This window comes from Pelophylax lessonae (assembly GCF_965119305.1).
Source record: "Pelophylax lessonae genome assembly, chromosome: 2".
Taxonomy (NCBI): domain Eukaryota; kingdom Metazoa; phylum Chordata; class Amphibia; order Anura; family Ranidae; genus Pelophylax; species Pelophylax lessonae.
Window position 1 is genome coordinate 657,853,148 of NC_138769.1, and position 16,624 is coordinate 657,869,771.

General features: G+C 46.6%; 1 protein-coding gene across 2 annotated transcripts in view; it reads left to right on the forward strand.

Moving 5' to 3' along the window:
- Nucleotides 1–16,624, forward strand: part of FNDC3A (fibronectin type III domain containing 3A) — a 491,075-nt gene that overhangs the window by 64,304 nt on the left and 410,147 nt on the right. The gene's annotated exons all lie outside the window — the stretch shown is intronic.

Genomic DNA, 16,624 nt, shown 5'->3' on the forward strand with positions numbered 1-16,624 from the left:
TACTGGCCAACGTGTTCATATTGGCACTGTACTCTGCCCCCATTGCCAGAATTGGGAATAACGCTCTTCTATCTCGTGTAATACATCCCTCACATGGCACTAGACAAGGGTGTCGCCTATCGCCTGATTTTGTACGTACTAGCTATGGCGCACCTTGCGGTTGCTCTCAGAGCCAATGATTCTATTTAGGATGTAATGGTTGGGCAACTCTCTTACAAGTGAAGTCTCTATGCAGAGGAGTTGTTGATCTATTACGCAAATCCTTGGATGGCGTTTTCGTGTATTTTACAGGAGCTGGAACAATTTAGTTGGCTTAGCAATTTCAAGAATAATGCTACCAAGTCTAGTTGCTTAAACATTATCTTGTCTCAAATGGAGAATGCTTTTTAAGATTTTTCTTTACTTTCAGGTGGGAATCTAACTCCCTTAACCACTTTAACCCCCCCCCCCCCCGGAAGATTTGGCTGCTCAGTGACCAGGCCACTTTTTTCAACTTGGCACTGCGTGATTTTAACTGCCAATTGTGCGGTCATGCAATGCTGTATCCAAACCAAATTTACGTCCTTTTTTTCCTACAAACAGAGCTTTCTTTTTGTGGTATTTGATCACCTCTGCGCTTTTTTATTTTTTGTGATCTTAATTAAAGAGCAAAAATTTGGAGCAAAATTGACATTTTCTACTTTGACTGTTAAAATATATCCAATATATTCAATTTTTGTCATATATTTAGGCCAAAATGTATTTAGCTACATGTCTTTTACAAAAAAATTCTCAATGAGCGTATTTTTATCCACTTTAAGACCGGAAGATTTTACCCCCTTCCTGATCAGGCCATATTTTGCGATTCGGCACTGTGTTAGTTTAACGGACTATTGTGCGGTCGTGCGACGCTGTACCCAAGTGAAATTTACATCCTTTTTTCCCCCACAGATAGAACTTTCTTTTGGTGGTATTTGATCACCTGTGCGATTTCTAATTTTTTAAAAAAAGAGCGACAATTGTGAGAAAAATTTTTTTTTTTTCACATTCTGATATATAACATTCCCCTAAAAAAAAAATGTATAAATCAAAATTTAACATTTTAGGCCAATTTGTTTTTTGCTACATATTTTTGGTAAAAAAAAACCCCGCAATAAGCGTATTTTGATTGGTTTGCACAAAAGTTCATCACGTTTACTAACTACGGGAAAGATTTGCCATTTTATTTATTTTTTATTTTTTTACTAGTAATGGCGTCGAGCTGCGTTTTTTTTTTTTTTCTTGACATTTTTGACACTTTTGGGCGGACCAGTGACATTACTACAGTAATCAGTGCTAAAAATATGCACTGTTACTGTAATGACACTGGCAGGGAAGTGGGCGGATTTTCTCACGCTTTCCCCGACGATCGGGGATGAGAGGCAGTAATCTCCTCCTCCGGCCCGACTCCCGCTGTGTCTGAACACAACGTGAGGGAGCCTCCGGAGGCGCGCGCGTGCCGCCGAGACAGCTAGGAGTCCAGCGATGTAGGTCTACAGTGCGTAGACTACAGGCCTGGTCAGCTAAGAAAACACCAATATGGATGTTCTGCCTTGTTTTCTTTATTTTACCAAACCCTCTCCATTTCCCGACTGATATTTTTTTCCAATCATTACGCACGGCATTATTGCAGTTTTTTTGGCCAAATTTGTCATTTTGTATACACTGCGGAGTACTGGTAAAGCGTAAATTGAAAGGAGGTACAGGGTTGCTGCATATGGAATTGTATTCTATGGCTACAATACTGACTCAGTTATTAGATTTGGTTTTTACACTCTAAACTAAAACATTGGGTCTCCATAGAACAAAACATGGTTGATCTACCTTTTTGACCACCCTTCCTTTGGTGTATAACCAACATCATCCACCAAGACAAGCACTCCTATACTTAACCCAAGCTTTTTTTTGAAGCTTTGGGATATGGATATGATGATGCCGAGATGGGAAATCTCATCAGTGCCAGGCTTTTTGACACCAATACTGGGCAATCCAGTCTTCTCCATGGAGCTCATCTCTCCTAGTTTCCTAGGCTGCTGGATGGGGCTGCCCTCCCCGATACAACAAGCATACAATGCTGGCAGAGCTTACAGCGAGAGAATCTCAATGCCTTGGGCAATTGGCTGTGCTATTTCTTTGGTCAGCTTACCAAACAAGGTCTAAGTGCTTTGAGACTCAACTCCTATAGAGAGACTGTGTCTTTAGAAGGATGATTGTCCGCAAGCAGTATCTACCATCTATGACCTACTAGGTCAACATGCCTTCTCTCCCAATGCTTTGTATATAGGGGATTGGGAGCAAAACTTAGGCCTCCCACTTTCATCAGAAGATTGGGAAAAGTTGTGTGGAAAGTCTAAATCAAGACTCTTAGTTCAGATACAAGAAAGGAACTATAAAATCATATCTAGTTGGTATCAGTGGCGTGACAGGATACAAAGGATGTTATCTAATTATTCATCTAGTTGTTGGCACTGTGGCAAGAAACTTGGCACAATAGTGCATCTGTGGTGGTCATGTCCTTACTTGAGACCATACTGGAAGGCTGTATTTCAACTTGCAGCAAATATTACAGGCAATAGGCTTCCTGCTACCTAAACTGCCAGAATTTGCCTTACTTTCTATCTTTCCAGGATCACCACAGATCACTAAGAAGGGTCTAATATGCTTTATCTGTGCCACAGCCAGGGTTTTTAAAGTAATAAAGAATGAGTGTCTGAACTAAATTATACAGTGCATTCGGAAAGCATTCACAGCGCCTTAATTTTTCCCACATTTTGTCATGTTGCAGCCTTATTACAACATGGAATAAATTCATTATTTTCCTCAAAATTCTACAAAAAATATCCCATAATGGCATTGTATTTGCAAATTTATAAAAAAAAAAGTACAAAAGTGTTCAGTCTTTGCGTTGACAAAATTGAGCTCAAGTGCATTCTGTTTCCACAACTTGATTGGTGTCCACCTGTGGTAAATTCAGTTGATAGAACATGATTTAGAAAGGCACACACCTGGCTTTATAAGGTCCCACAGTTAACCGTGCATGTCAGAGCACAAACCAAGCCATGAAGTCCAAGCAATTGTCTGTGGACAGGATTGTATCGAGGCACAGATCTGGGGAAGGGTACAGGAAGATTTCTGCAGCATTGAAGGTCCCAATGAGCACAGTGGCCTCCATCATCTGTAAATGGAAGAAGTTTGGAACCACCAGGACTCTTACTAGAGCGGGCCGCCCGGTCAAACTGGGGGATTGGGGGGCCTTAGTCACAGAGAACCCGATGGTCATTCTGACAGAGCTTCAGCGTTTCTCTGTAGAGAGAGGGGAACCTTCCAGAATAAAAAACCTCTCTGCAGCACTCCCCCAATCAGGCCTGTGTGGTAGAGTGGCCAGACAGAAGCTGCTCCTCAGTAAAAGGCACATGACAGCCTGCCTGGTGTTTGCCAAAAGGCACCTGAAGGAATCTTGGACCATGAGAAACAAATTCTCTGGTCTGATTAAACAAAGATTGAACTCTTTGGCTTGAATGGCTAGTGTCATGTGTGGAGGAAACCCAGGCACCGCTTATCACTTGGCCAATACCAATACTACAGTGAAGTATGGTGGTGGCAGAATCATCATGCTGTGGAGATGTTTTTTAGCGGAAGGAACTGGGAGACTATTCATGATCAGGGGAAAGATGAATGCAGCAATGTAGAGACATCCTTGATAAAAACCTGCTACAGAGCGTTCTGGACCTCACACTGGGACGAAGGTTTATCTTTCAACGACCCTAAGCACACAGCTAAGATGACAAAGGAGTGGTTATGGGACAACTCTGTGAAAGTCCTTGAGTAGCCCAGACTTAAACCCGATTGAACATCTCTGGAGAGATCTGAAAATGGCTGTGCACCCATCCAACCTGATGGAGCTTGAGAGGTCCTGCAAAGAAGAATGGGAGAAACTGCCCAAAAATAGGTGTACCAAGTTTGTAGCATCATACTCAACAATACTTGAGGCTGTAATTGGTGCCAAAGGTGCTTCAACAAAGTATTGAGTAAAGGCTGTGAATACTTTATTTACGTGGGAGTTTTATTTTTAATAAATTTGCAAAGATTTTAGACAAACTTCTTTCATTATGGGTTATGGTTAGAATTTTGAAGAAAATAGTGAATTTAATCCATTTTGTAATAAGGCTGTAACATAACAAAATGTGTAAAAAGTGAATACTTTTCGGATGCACTGTATTATGCGTATGGAGGAATTGACAGCGAACCTACAGGAGAAATATCCAAGATTCATAGCTAAATGGGGGGCTTGGAAAGACTTTAGCACCTCAGATATCTCGAGACTGTACCTGTGATCTAGTTTCTCACCACATATCAATATAGGGAAGCCCCCCCCCCCCCTTCTTCTTTTTTTGATTTTTTTTTATCTTTGCCATTTTATTTTAATGGGTGAGGTGCTAAGAAACTACCTCCACCTACCCCTGCCTCATTTGATGTCTCAGATTCTGAGTCTGACTCAGCCACTGCAGACGCAGGTCTTCCTGCTGGGTCTGCTACCTCGCGCCCTGTCTCCTCTGACAGTGAGGATGACATTTTTTACTTCCACTGCCGTGCAAGATAAGGCGCTGGTGGACGCACTGGTTGTATCTGTGCGGGAGACCCTGAAAATGGAGGTCGCAGCTGCGACGGAGCAGTGTTGCCATCTCCCCGGAGTGAAATTTACTGGCAGAACGTCCAAAATTTACGGACGGCACCAATTTTTTACTGGCACTGCAAAAATATACATAAAATAGCCATTTTCAGTGCTAAACCATGCACATATGAATAATTAAACTATAAACATGTAGATAGTGCTATTAGCAATGTGTTATAAGTAAAACAAAATGCATAAACCATATTTCTCCATTTACATGAAGGTCAGATTAATATAACCCAGCCAGCACAGAGTTCCCCCATATATGAGTGTGCAGGATTCCTCCTTACAGTAGTAAGAGGGGATTTTACTGGGGCTCCCCACTGACAACCAGTGTAAGAGTAGATGTTACTGGGAGCCCCTATAACATCCCCTCTTACACTGGTTGTCAATGGGGAGCCCCAGTAACATCCCCTCTCACACTGGTTGTCAATAGGGAGCCCCAGTAAAATCCCCTCTTGGCCCCTACCCCACAGAGAGATCAGTAGAGAGGCCTACAGTAATAACTCAAAACATATGCTTGCTGAAATTACTTTCCTTTTAAGTATATTAATATTTTTTTTTTCTCTCTTAGTATTCTAAATTGATGGTAGGTAGGTACTGTTGCTGGGAAATGTAAGTGCTGCCTGCCAACCAAGTTGCCATTGCCAACAAAACCTCTTCTATTGCTGACTAAACCAAGACAACTAGATTTTTAGGACCAAAAAAGCACATAGGAGTTTTTTTAACGGTGCACAAATGCAAAGTGAGTGACTCAATCTATATAACATGCCAAACTGTTATCCTAAAGTAAGTATTATTTAAATGTAGGTAATACTACTAGTAGCAGAGACAGAGTAGTAGAAATTACATTTAAATAATACTTACTTTAGGATTTAAGTTTTTCCTCCCTGTTATATATTACTGAGTGAGTCTGAATTTGCATTTTTGTCTATGGCTGCTGTGCACTATGAAAAAAAACTTGTATGTGCTTTTGTTGGTCCTAAAAAAAGGTACTCTCCAGGACTGGTGACTGGTGGTGAGGAAGGTAGCTGTTAAAGTAACTCTGTGCTGGCCAGGGTTAAAAGAAAGTGACTGTTCACCGCGGGCCCTCTCTGGCTAAGTCTCCAGTCCTCTCCTCTGTCCTAGTGTCTCCTCTCTCCTCCACTCTGCAGTCACAGTCCACTCCACAGCCACATATTAGTTTTCTCCTCATAGTAAATTCCTCCTACCTATATTAGATTCTTTCCCCTTGTTTTAGATACTTCAGCCTCATTTTAGATTGCTCCTCATATTAGATTCCTCCTCCCCATTTTAGATTCTTCTTTTTATCATTAGATTCCTCTTAGATTCCTTCTCTTTGTATTAGATTCCCCCCCCCCCCGAATTAGATTCATCCTTCACATATTAGATTCCTCCCCCTTGTATTAGTTTCTTCCTCCTCATTTTAGATTGCTCCTCCTCGCTCAAAGCTCGTTCTACAACCATGACATCCTCCAGAACTCACAGACTGGGAATTTGTCGGCTCTCACTGGCCCCAAAGACTCTTTTGATGCTCAAATTGCCCCCTGCTAAGATGAACCAGCTTCCCTGCTGTTTGTATATTCACCAATTGCAATATGACCACAAGAATTGGCTTTCATGTGTGTGTGTCCTTTACCAACAAGCCTGGCCACCCTGCCAACGCAAGGCAGACAAGAAACTGACTGGAAACATTATTAAGTGAGCTAAAAACAGAAAGAGATAAATAAACAGGAGCAAGAGGGAGAGAAAGTGAAGGATGCAAGGCCAGCCGAGAACCCAACATAAAGAGGGTGAAAGTGAGCCACACCACACACTTGATAACATGACAGTCTCTCTCTCCTGTCTCCTCCAGTCTCCCCACTCTCTGGCTCCCCCAGTCTACTGTCCTCCTCCTGCACTAACACTAGTCCACTCACGACGTCTGACTCTGCCTGACCTCCACCACCATGAGTCTCTCGAGTCCAGTCAGTCAGTGACAGTCTCTCTCTGTCACTCAGACTCACTCCGTCCAGCCACAGCCACCGACTGACCTGGTGATGATGATGATGATGTTGGTGATGGACCTGGCCCCCTGAGCCCCCTCCTGCCGTTCAGTCATCTTGTGCCAGCCGAGCTGACTCCTCCATGCAGCCAGCATCTCCTATTCTCGCGGTCTACCCCGCCCCGTCCAGCATCCATCCAGGCATCCACCCACTCGGCTCCTGGGCTATTTATATGCTGGGGCCGGGGGGCAGTGTGCGGCGGCACTGGCGGGAAAATTCAAGGCAGGCGCAAGTGTTTATCTGAGACTGTCCGACAGACTCCAAGGCTCGCCGCGCATGCGCAGTTCTGATCATGCCGCCGCAGCCATTGTTTTTACTGGCACTTTTCTCCTGCTACGGGCAGGAGAAAAGTGCCCTGTTTTTACTGGCTGCCCGTAAATCTACGGACGGTTGGCAACACTGCGACGGAGACGCAGGTTACGTTTGGCACTCACAAGCCATTCAGAGCGGAAAAGGTTTTCCCCTTTTACCGCATATTTTGACGCCATGCTCAAGAAAGAATGGGACCTCCCAAAGCATTTCCCTGGGGTGCCTATGCGCTAGACACTACCTATTTGAGTATTTGAGGAGTCCCTTTATAAAGAAGTTGACTGTGCCACCTACGGTGGACATTCCGGTCGTAAGACTGAATAAACCTAAAGCGTATACTTTGGCTGAAGTGCTGGTCTGCGGATCAGACATCAAGGAGGCACTTGACTGATCTACCTTTTTCAAGGTGATCGCCTGTTTGGGGCTACTCTGGATGACATTATAAAAAGTCTCACAGGGGGTAAGAGTACCTCCCTCCCGCAGGCTAACGAGGGTAAAGACCCTCGTTGCAGACTGGGTCCCTCCTTCTCAGCACACTAGAAGTTTTCGTCCCTCAGGGTCAGTCAAGGCGAAGCCCTTCAAGACTCCCTTGGGTGGTTCCAAACGACCCTGGTCTGGCAAACAAAAATCTAGTTTCTCCAGACTGAAGGACAAGGCCACCTCAGCCTGAAGATGCGCCCTCACCTGTATCTGGGGTGGGGGGGACCTCTTTCCCGGTTCCGCACCTGTGACTGTCCCAGATACAAGACAAATGGAATGGTTCATGAGGCATGAGGTCATACGGTCCGGGTACGAGATTGAGTTTCGATCCGTACTTCCAGTAAGGGTTTTCCTTTCCAGTGTACGACTGTCCCCGGATTGCTTACTTACTCTTTGGGGCAGTTCAGGATCTGGTACAACAGGGAGTAATGGTTCCGGTTCTGTGCGCGGATCGTTTTTAGGGTTTTTATTCAAGTCTGTTTACGGCCCCCAGGAAGGAAGGCAATCCTGGACCTGAAGGCACTGAACTGCTTCGTGCGAGTTCATAAACTTAAGATGGAATCAGTTCGCACAGTGGTGGCTTCCCTACATTGTGGATTTCCTTGCCTCCATGGACCTCAAAGATGCCCACCTTCTCATCCCAATATGTGCAGGACTCTCAACAGTTTCTCCATTTTCCTGTGGGAGAGGATCACTATCAGTTTGTGGCGTTACCCTTTGGTCTCGCCTCTGCTCCTTGGGTCTTCACAAAGTGTTGGCTCCGGTCCTGGTGCTGTTGCGGCAGTGGGGGGGGGTATCGGTCCTGGGTTCCTGGACAATCTTGTTCTTCGTGTGGAGTCTCCTGCAGTGTGGGATAGAAATTTGAAGATCACCGTGTGAACTCTGGAGAAGTTCGGGTGGATTCTGAACCTTCAGAACTCCTCCTCGGTCTCTTCCAATGAGACTGGACTATCTGGGCCTGACTTTGGACTCCTCCTCAGCCAGGGTGTTTCTTCCTCTGGAAAAACTTCAAAAACTCCAGACCGCGGTTCAGCTGTTGCTGTCCAGCAAATGGTCGTCCTTTCGGACCTGTATGAGAGTTCTGGGACTGATGGTGTCATCCTTCGAGGCGGTTTCCTTCTCTCAATTCAACACGAGGATCCTCCAGAAGGAAATCCTTCTCATATGGAACAAGAGTCCAAGTTCCCTGGACAACTTGAGCCAGGTGACCAGGGAGTCCCTGGTATGGTGGCTTTGGTCCCTGATGCTCAAGCTAGGAAAATCCTTCCTCCCTGTGTATTGGACGATTGTCACCATGGATGCCAGTCTGGGTGGGGAGGGGTTCTTGGAAGGTTGACTGCTCAGGGTGTATGGTCCCTGGAAGAGTCCAGGTTACCGATCAATGTTCTGGAGCTGAGAGCGATCAGGCTTTGCCTAGTCCACTGGACCGAGCTCCTGCAGGGTTGTCCGGTGCGCATTCAATCGGACAATGCCACGTGGCTTATGTCAATCACCAAGGGGGGCACCAAAAGCGTCCTTCCAGGTTTGGAAGTGGCAGGCATCCTTTGGTGGGCTGAACGCTTTTGTTCCAGCTCTCTCCACTGTTCACATTCCAGGAGTGTAAAATTGGTAGGCGGACTACCTCAGCCGACAGGCCTTAGAGGGGAATGGTCTTTCCATCCGGAGGTGTTCGGCAGTTGTGCCTTCGTTGGGGCACTCCAGATGTGGATCTGTTGGCGTCTCGGATCAACAGAAAAGTGCAGAGGTTTGCACCCCGCTCCCGGGACCCTCTGACAGATGCGCTGGTAGCCCCGTGGGGTCAGTATCAGCCGATGTATGCCTGTCCTCCTCTCAAATTGCTGCCAAGACTTCACAGGATCGAGGCGGAATGGATTCCGGTCATTCTTGTGACTCCGGACTGGCTTTGCTGAGCTTGGTACGCCGACCTGGTCAGGCTAGTCGCAGATGCTCCTCGGTCGCTGGCTTTGACGGCTTGGCTGTTGAAAGCCAGGTGCTGAAGGACAGGGGATTGTCTGTTTCAGTGACTGCCACTTTGCTTAAAATAGGGAAGCGACTTCTAGGAAGATTTATCATCTTACGTGGAAGTCGTATATTGCGTGTTGTGAGTCTCTTGGAGCTCCCCCTCATGCTTACTCGGTATCTCGGATTTTGGCCTCCTTCAAAGGGGAGTTGATCAAAAGTTGGCCTTGAGTACTATCAAGGGTCAGGTTTCAGCCTTGGCAATTTTCTTCCAAAGGCCATTAGCCACCCTTTCCCTGGTGCATAACTTCATCCAGGGGGGTGCGACATTTGGCACCTCCGGTGTGACCTCTGTTACCACTTTGGGACCTTAATTTGGTGATGTTGGTTCTTCAGAAACCTCCTTTTGAAAGTATTCGGGAGGTGGCCTTCTTAGTGGCTATTACTTCTGCACGCAGGGTGTCGGAGCTGGCGGCCTTGTCTGGTCGTTCTCCCTCTCTGGTGGTTTACAGGGATAAAGTGGTACTTCGTCCGGATCTGTCCTTCCTTTCGAAGGTGGTTTCCAGTTTTCACTTAATGAGGACATTGTGTTACCCTGTTTGTGTCCTACGCCAAAACATCCTAAGGAATTTGCACAGAGAAAGGGCTGCCTACGTCTGCTGCGACTATTTCCTAACGGATCAGACACAGTGGATGCAGGCTTATTCAATTAAGGTTCAGGTTCCTCCTTTTCCCTGTTAAGGCACATTCTACTCGGGCGCTTAGTGCTTCCTGGGCTTTTTCGCCATCAGGCATTTGTGGTTCAGGTTTGCAAGGTGGCTACCTGGTCGTCTGTTCAAACCTTTGCAAAAATTTTTAAGGTGGATGTGCTGGTATCTGCAGATGGCTCTTTTGGCCGCAACGTTTTGCAGGCTCCTGTTTTTAAGGGGGCTTCTTAGCCTTCCTTGAGGGTGTTTTTTAATGTTTTTTTTTCAGGTGAGCCTCATCTTTTGTTCTGATGAATCCTATGTTGCCTTGTTGGCTATGTTTAGCCTTGAGGACTTCATTTTCTGCTGTTCCCACCCCTCATTTTATGGCACTGCTTTGCTACGTCCCTACTGATATGCATCAGAGACTGCGTCCGTCAATGAACGATAGAGAAAACTGGATTTTTGACTTGCCGTAAAATCCTTTTCTCAAGTTCATTGACAGGCGCAGTACCCACCCCTCTATTTTGAGTTGGGTTGGTATTATTTCTCTAACACTGCTTTGGTACAAAACTGACATCCTATGCAGGAAAAGAGAGAGTATACCCCCTGGGACTGCCCATAGGCGTAGCCAGAACTTTTTTCTGCCTAGTGTACTACTATATATAGGACATATACATCAGAGACTGCGACCGTCAATGAACTTAAGAGAAAAATCCAGTGACCCACCCCCAAAAAAAAAATGTTTGCATGGTTGCTGCGCAAATACGGTGGGATATAAAAAGGTGCAATGACCACCATTTTATTCCCTAGGGTCTCTGCTAAAACACCTATATAATATTTGGGGGTTCTGAGTAATTTTCTAGCAAAAAAAATGATTTTTTACACGTAGGAGCGGAGTGCCTTAATTGACCCGGTATGGAAGTGGTTGATTGACTTGAGTTATTCATACCTCCTAGGATTTTTTTTTACGATGTCTGAAATTTATTTTGCTTAACCATCTGTTGCCCTCAACTCCTCCCTCCACATAAAGTAGTTAATGCCGTAGCCAAACGCTTTGTATTTTTAGATAACATGTTCCCTGATAATTTGAAAACCAGAGCATAGTAATATTCATTCATAGTACGCATTATAAAATACATGATGGCGATAGCAGATTCATACAGAGCGACTGTGATAAATGAGCCTTGAGACATCCCCCCCCCCCAATGTAAATGTGAACTAGTTATATAGCAGAGTCTTTGCAGAGTGATTTATGCTGATCATTACACACGGACTCGGTGTGTGAGGAAAGTAAATATTTAAACAGAGATATCATGCACAACCGCTGAGACCTGTGAAGGGAAACATATTTTCCAAGTGGCAACAACTGCAAATACATCTATTGATCATGGATTCTTTGATCTTCCCAGCTGAGAAGAAAACTCAGTTTAAAGCAGTCATTTGTACTGGCAGATGATTTAGAGCAGCACTAATGCCGACCTCACCTGCTGCCCAGTATACTGACATGAGATCAGAGGGAAGGCTTCTTTCTGACTGCAGGCATGTGAGCCTGAGTGTGTCTGATAAATGGCTTAGTCTTTCTGAAGATGGTTCAATTAAAATTCACTTTGTTACCCCTACAGGCATGCATTTTAATTTATAGATCGTTTTAGGAGCTTTTTTTTTTTTTTGTTTTTTTTTTTTTACCCACACCCCCAACAATAAACTTTTTTTGGGGGGAAAACTGTCAAGAGAACTACAGGTGCATCTCAAAAATGTGAATATCATTAAAAAGTATTTCATCAATGCGGTGTGGCATGGAGGCCATCAGTCTGTGACACTGCTGATGTGGTATGGAAGCCCAGGTTTCTTTTAATATAGCGGTGCTGACTTTGAAGTTGATAAAACACAGTGGACCAACACCAGCAGATAACATGGCTCCACAAATCATCACGTACTGTGGAAAATGTTGCATTTTATTTGGAAATAAAGGTCCCAGAGTCTGGAGCAAGAGTGGAGAGGCGCAGAATCCCAAGTCACATGAGGTCTAGTGTGAAGTTTCCATGATTTTGGGAGCCATCTGCTGGTGTTGGTCCACTGTTTTTTATCAAGTCCAAAGTCAGTGCAGCTCTCTACCAGGAAATTCTAGAGCACTTCATGCTTCCCTCTCCTGACTAGCTTTATGGAGATGCTGATTTAATTTTCCAGCAGGACTTGGCACCTGCCCACACTGCCAAAAGTACCAATACCTGGTTTAACCAGTTACCGACCACCTACCGCAGATTTACTGCGGCAGGCAGCCACTCCTGGGCAAAGCGACGTAGGTATACGTCGCTTGCTCTCAGGAGACTAGGGGGCACGCGCGCTGCCGGCGGTGTGCTCTCGCCCCGCTCGTCAGCAGGGAAGCCGATGCGTGTCAGGCGGCTACGATTGCCGCCTGACACCCGCGATCGTTTCCGGCTGAGAGAGATCCCTGGGATGATCACAGAGGTCATGTAATCCTGCTATATAGGATCACATGTCTCTATGGTCATCTCAGAAGGCACGCCCCCCCCACAGTTAGAATCACTCCCCTAGGCTCACATTTAACCCCTTGATCTCCCACAAGGTTAACCCCTTCCCTGCCAATGGTATTATTACAGTAACAGTGCATATTTTTAGCACTGATTACTGTAGTAATGTCACTGGTACGCCCAAAAGTGTCAGATGATGTACAGTCAACTGCCGGACTGGGAGATGGGCTGGATAATCTAGATTCAGTGGTCACTCCAGTCTGGCCAGTGAGCGCATGCAGACCTCGGCTCCGCGCTAGGTCGGCCATGACACAGCCCCACTGGACGGGGGCTGGCCTGCGAGTTAAAAACCTTGCGAGGTCGCATACGACTGGGTCTCGGCCGGAGTTGCAGCGTTCTCTTGGCTTACAGCCCTCATTTTAATGGAGAGGAGGTTCTGTCTGGAGTGGTGCCCACCTGGTTTCTGGTATGGTGAGTAGCTGTCCCCCCCCCCCCCTCTACCCCCTGGAGGTTTTTGGGATGGACGTGGGCCCCTCCTTGGGATGGTCTGACCCCCAAGTTCCCCTCCTTCCTGTCAGGCACCCCCTTCATCTGTCCCCCCCACCCTACCCCCCTCCACTAATGCTAGGGCTATGAGGGTGATATGGTCCACCTCCTGGGTTGGAGGCAGGGCGCTGTGCTGGCGATGGGGGCAGGGGGGTGCTCTGCCGGCGACCGGACGATCGGCTGTGCGTGGGGGGTTTTACCTGGTGGGGGCTCATGCCAGGGCCCCTCAATCCTGCCTGGGCCTGTCCTTGATGCCTAGGGATCCCTCCTTGGTCCCTGGGAGCCTTGTAGTGCCACTCAGGGCCGCCATTTTTTTGTAGCCTGTGTGCTCAAAGCACTGCGGCCATGTTTGTGTAGTCCAGCGGCCATTTTGTGGTGGTTTGCCATTGGATAGTGGAGGCCATGACAGTGGAGTCCTCTGGACGGCAATTTCGGTGGTGGGAGCCCCTCCTCATCCCCCTGGTGCTGACTCCTGGATCCTTTCATTTCCTGATCGCTGCTCATGCAGTTCAGATTCGCCTGGTTTCTGCGGGGTGGTGAGTCTGGTGGGGTCCTCTCACTCGCTGCTGAGGATCGATTGGTGCTATGTGACTGGCAACCGGGTGGTGCTGCCAGAGTGGTGGGGGCTTTCCCTTTAGCTGTGTTTTACACTTTTTTTGTGGGGTCCCCCTCGTGACTCGTGGAGTTTTAGAGCACATCTCCCCACCTGACCCCCTATCTGGGGCTGTGGGGTCATCCATCCATTGATCCACTGACGGCTTCCCTGGAGTCCCTTGTGTCCTGGGTGGAGGTGGCTTTTGGGCGACGGGTTGGCATAAAGTGCCCCCCCGCCTTCCCCTGCCTCATCTGTCTTCTCAGATCCTGAATCTGATTTGGCCACTGTGGACGTGGGTCACCCTGCTGGGTCTGCGACCACGCGTCCTGAATCCTCAGATAGTGAGGATGATTCCTCCGCTTCTGCAACTGCGCACAAACATGTGCTGGTGGACGCACTGATTATCTGTGCTTGAGACTTAAAGATGGAGGACACAGCTGCGACGGTGGCGCAGGCTCCCTTTTGGCAATCACAAGCCATCCAGAGCGGCAAAGGAGTTCCCTTTCCCATCCTATTTTGACAGAATTGTCACTGAAGAGTGGGGATGATCAAAGTGTCCCCTTGGAATCCCAAAGCGAGTTGCTTAGCGATACCCCTATGAGGAGTCCCTTCTTAAGTAGTGGACTGTCCGACCGATGGTGGACTCTCCAGTTTCCGGCATAAACCAGGAAACCGTGATTCCGGTTAAGGAGTCTGCGGTTGACAGGAAGGCAGTGGCTGTGGCCCACAATTTGTACACCCTGGCTGGTTCGGCACTGAGGCAGATTTTTACCGTTGCCCTGGTGTCGAAGACTCTGACCGCGTGGGCTAAGCTTTTACACCATAACCTGGAGGGAGAACAGCTCCCCCCCTGCCTTTGCTATGCTGGCGGACCAGCTGGTCCAGGGGCTGCAGTTTATCTGTAATGCCTCTTTGGATGCAGCTCCCCTAGTGGCTTGGCTCTCTTTTTCAGCAGTGGTCATTCAGCGTGTCGTTTGGCTCAAATGCTGGTCTGCAGATCAGACCTCTAAAAAAAAAAAAGGCCTTGACTCCTCTTTCCTTTTAAGGAGATCGCCTGTTTTGGTGCTACCCTGGATGACCTGGTTAAAAATCTCACAGGGTGGAAGAGTACTTTTCTTCCCCAGGCTACTAAGGGCAAGAACCTTCATCGTAGACGTGAGCCCTCCTCCTCGGCTTATAAGTTGTTTTGTCCCTTAGTGTCGACTGACAAGGTATCGGAGCCCTTTGGGGCCTCCTCTTGAGGATCCAAGCGAACTTGGTCTGGCAAGTCAAGTGCCGGCTTCTCCAGACCCACGGACAAGGCCCCTTCAGCAGGAAGGTGCCCCCTCATCCGTATCTGGGGTGGGGAATGTCTTTGCTGGTTCCCGGACCCGTGGACTCTCCTGGCACAGGAACAAGTGGGTCCACGAGGTCATTCGGTCCATCTACAACATCGTGTTTCGTCATTACCCTACTGTAAGGTTCTTCCTTCCGACGTGTGACGGTCAGCTTACAGGTCCTTTTTGGAGCAGTGCAAGACCTTTTACTTCACAGGTGATGGTCCCGGTTCTGACTTTGGAACAAGAAAAAGAACAGACTAATTTACAAATCTCATAAACTTATATTTTATTCACAATATAATATAGATAACCTATCAAATGTTGAAAGTGAGACATTTTGAAATGTCATGCCAAACATTGGCTCATTTTGGATTTCATGAGAGCTACACATTCCAAAAAAGTTGGGACAGGTAGCAATAAGAGGCCGGAAAAGTTAAATGTACATATAAGAAACAGCTGGAGGACCAATTTGCAACTTATTAGGTCAATTGGCAACAGCTCATCCCCCACAGCTATTACCTTTTGTTTCACTTGACCCCCCTTCTAGATTGTAAGCTCTAACAAGCAGGGCCCTCTAAATCCTCCTGTATTGAATTGTATTGTAACTATTGTCTTCCCTCATATTGTAAAGCGCTGCGCAAACTGTCGGCGCTATATAAATCCTGTATTATTATTATTATTATTATTATTATTATTATTATAATAGTAACATGATTGGGTATAAAAAGAGTCTCTCAGAAGTCAAGATGGGCAGAGGATCACCAATTCCCCCAATGCTGTGGCGAAAAATAGCGGAGCAATATCAGAAAGGAGTTTCTCAGAGAAAAATTGCAAAGAGTTCGAAGTCATCATCATCTACAATGCATAATATCATCCAAAGTTTCAGAGAATCTGGAACAATCTCTGTGCGAAATGGTCAAGGGCAGAAAACCATACTAGATGCCCGTGATCTTCGGTCCCTTAGAGGGCACTGCATCACATACAGGAATGCTACTGTAATGGAAATCACATGGGCTCAGGAATACTTCCAGAAAACATTGTCGGTAAACACATTCCACTGTGCCATTCGCTGTTGCCGGATAAAACTCTATAGGCCAAAAAAGAAGCCATATCTAAACATGATCCAGAAGCGCAGGCGTTTTCTCTGGGCTGAGGCTCATTTAAAATGGACTGTGGCAAAGTGTAAAACTGTTCTGTGGTCAGACGAATCAAAATTTGAAGTTACTTTTGGAAAACTGGGACGCCATGTCATCCGGACTAAAGAGGACAAGGACAACCCAAGTTGTTAGCGCTCAGTTCAGAAGCCTGCATCTCTGATGGTATGGGGTTGCATGAGTGCGTGTGGCAGGGGCAGCTTACACATCTGGAAAGGCACCATCAATGCTGAAAGGTATATTCAAGTTCTAGAACAACATATTCTCCCATTAAGAAGTCGTCTTTCAGGGAAGACCTTGCATTTTCCAACATGACAATGCCAGACCACATACTGCATCAATTAAA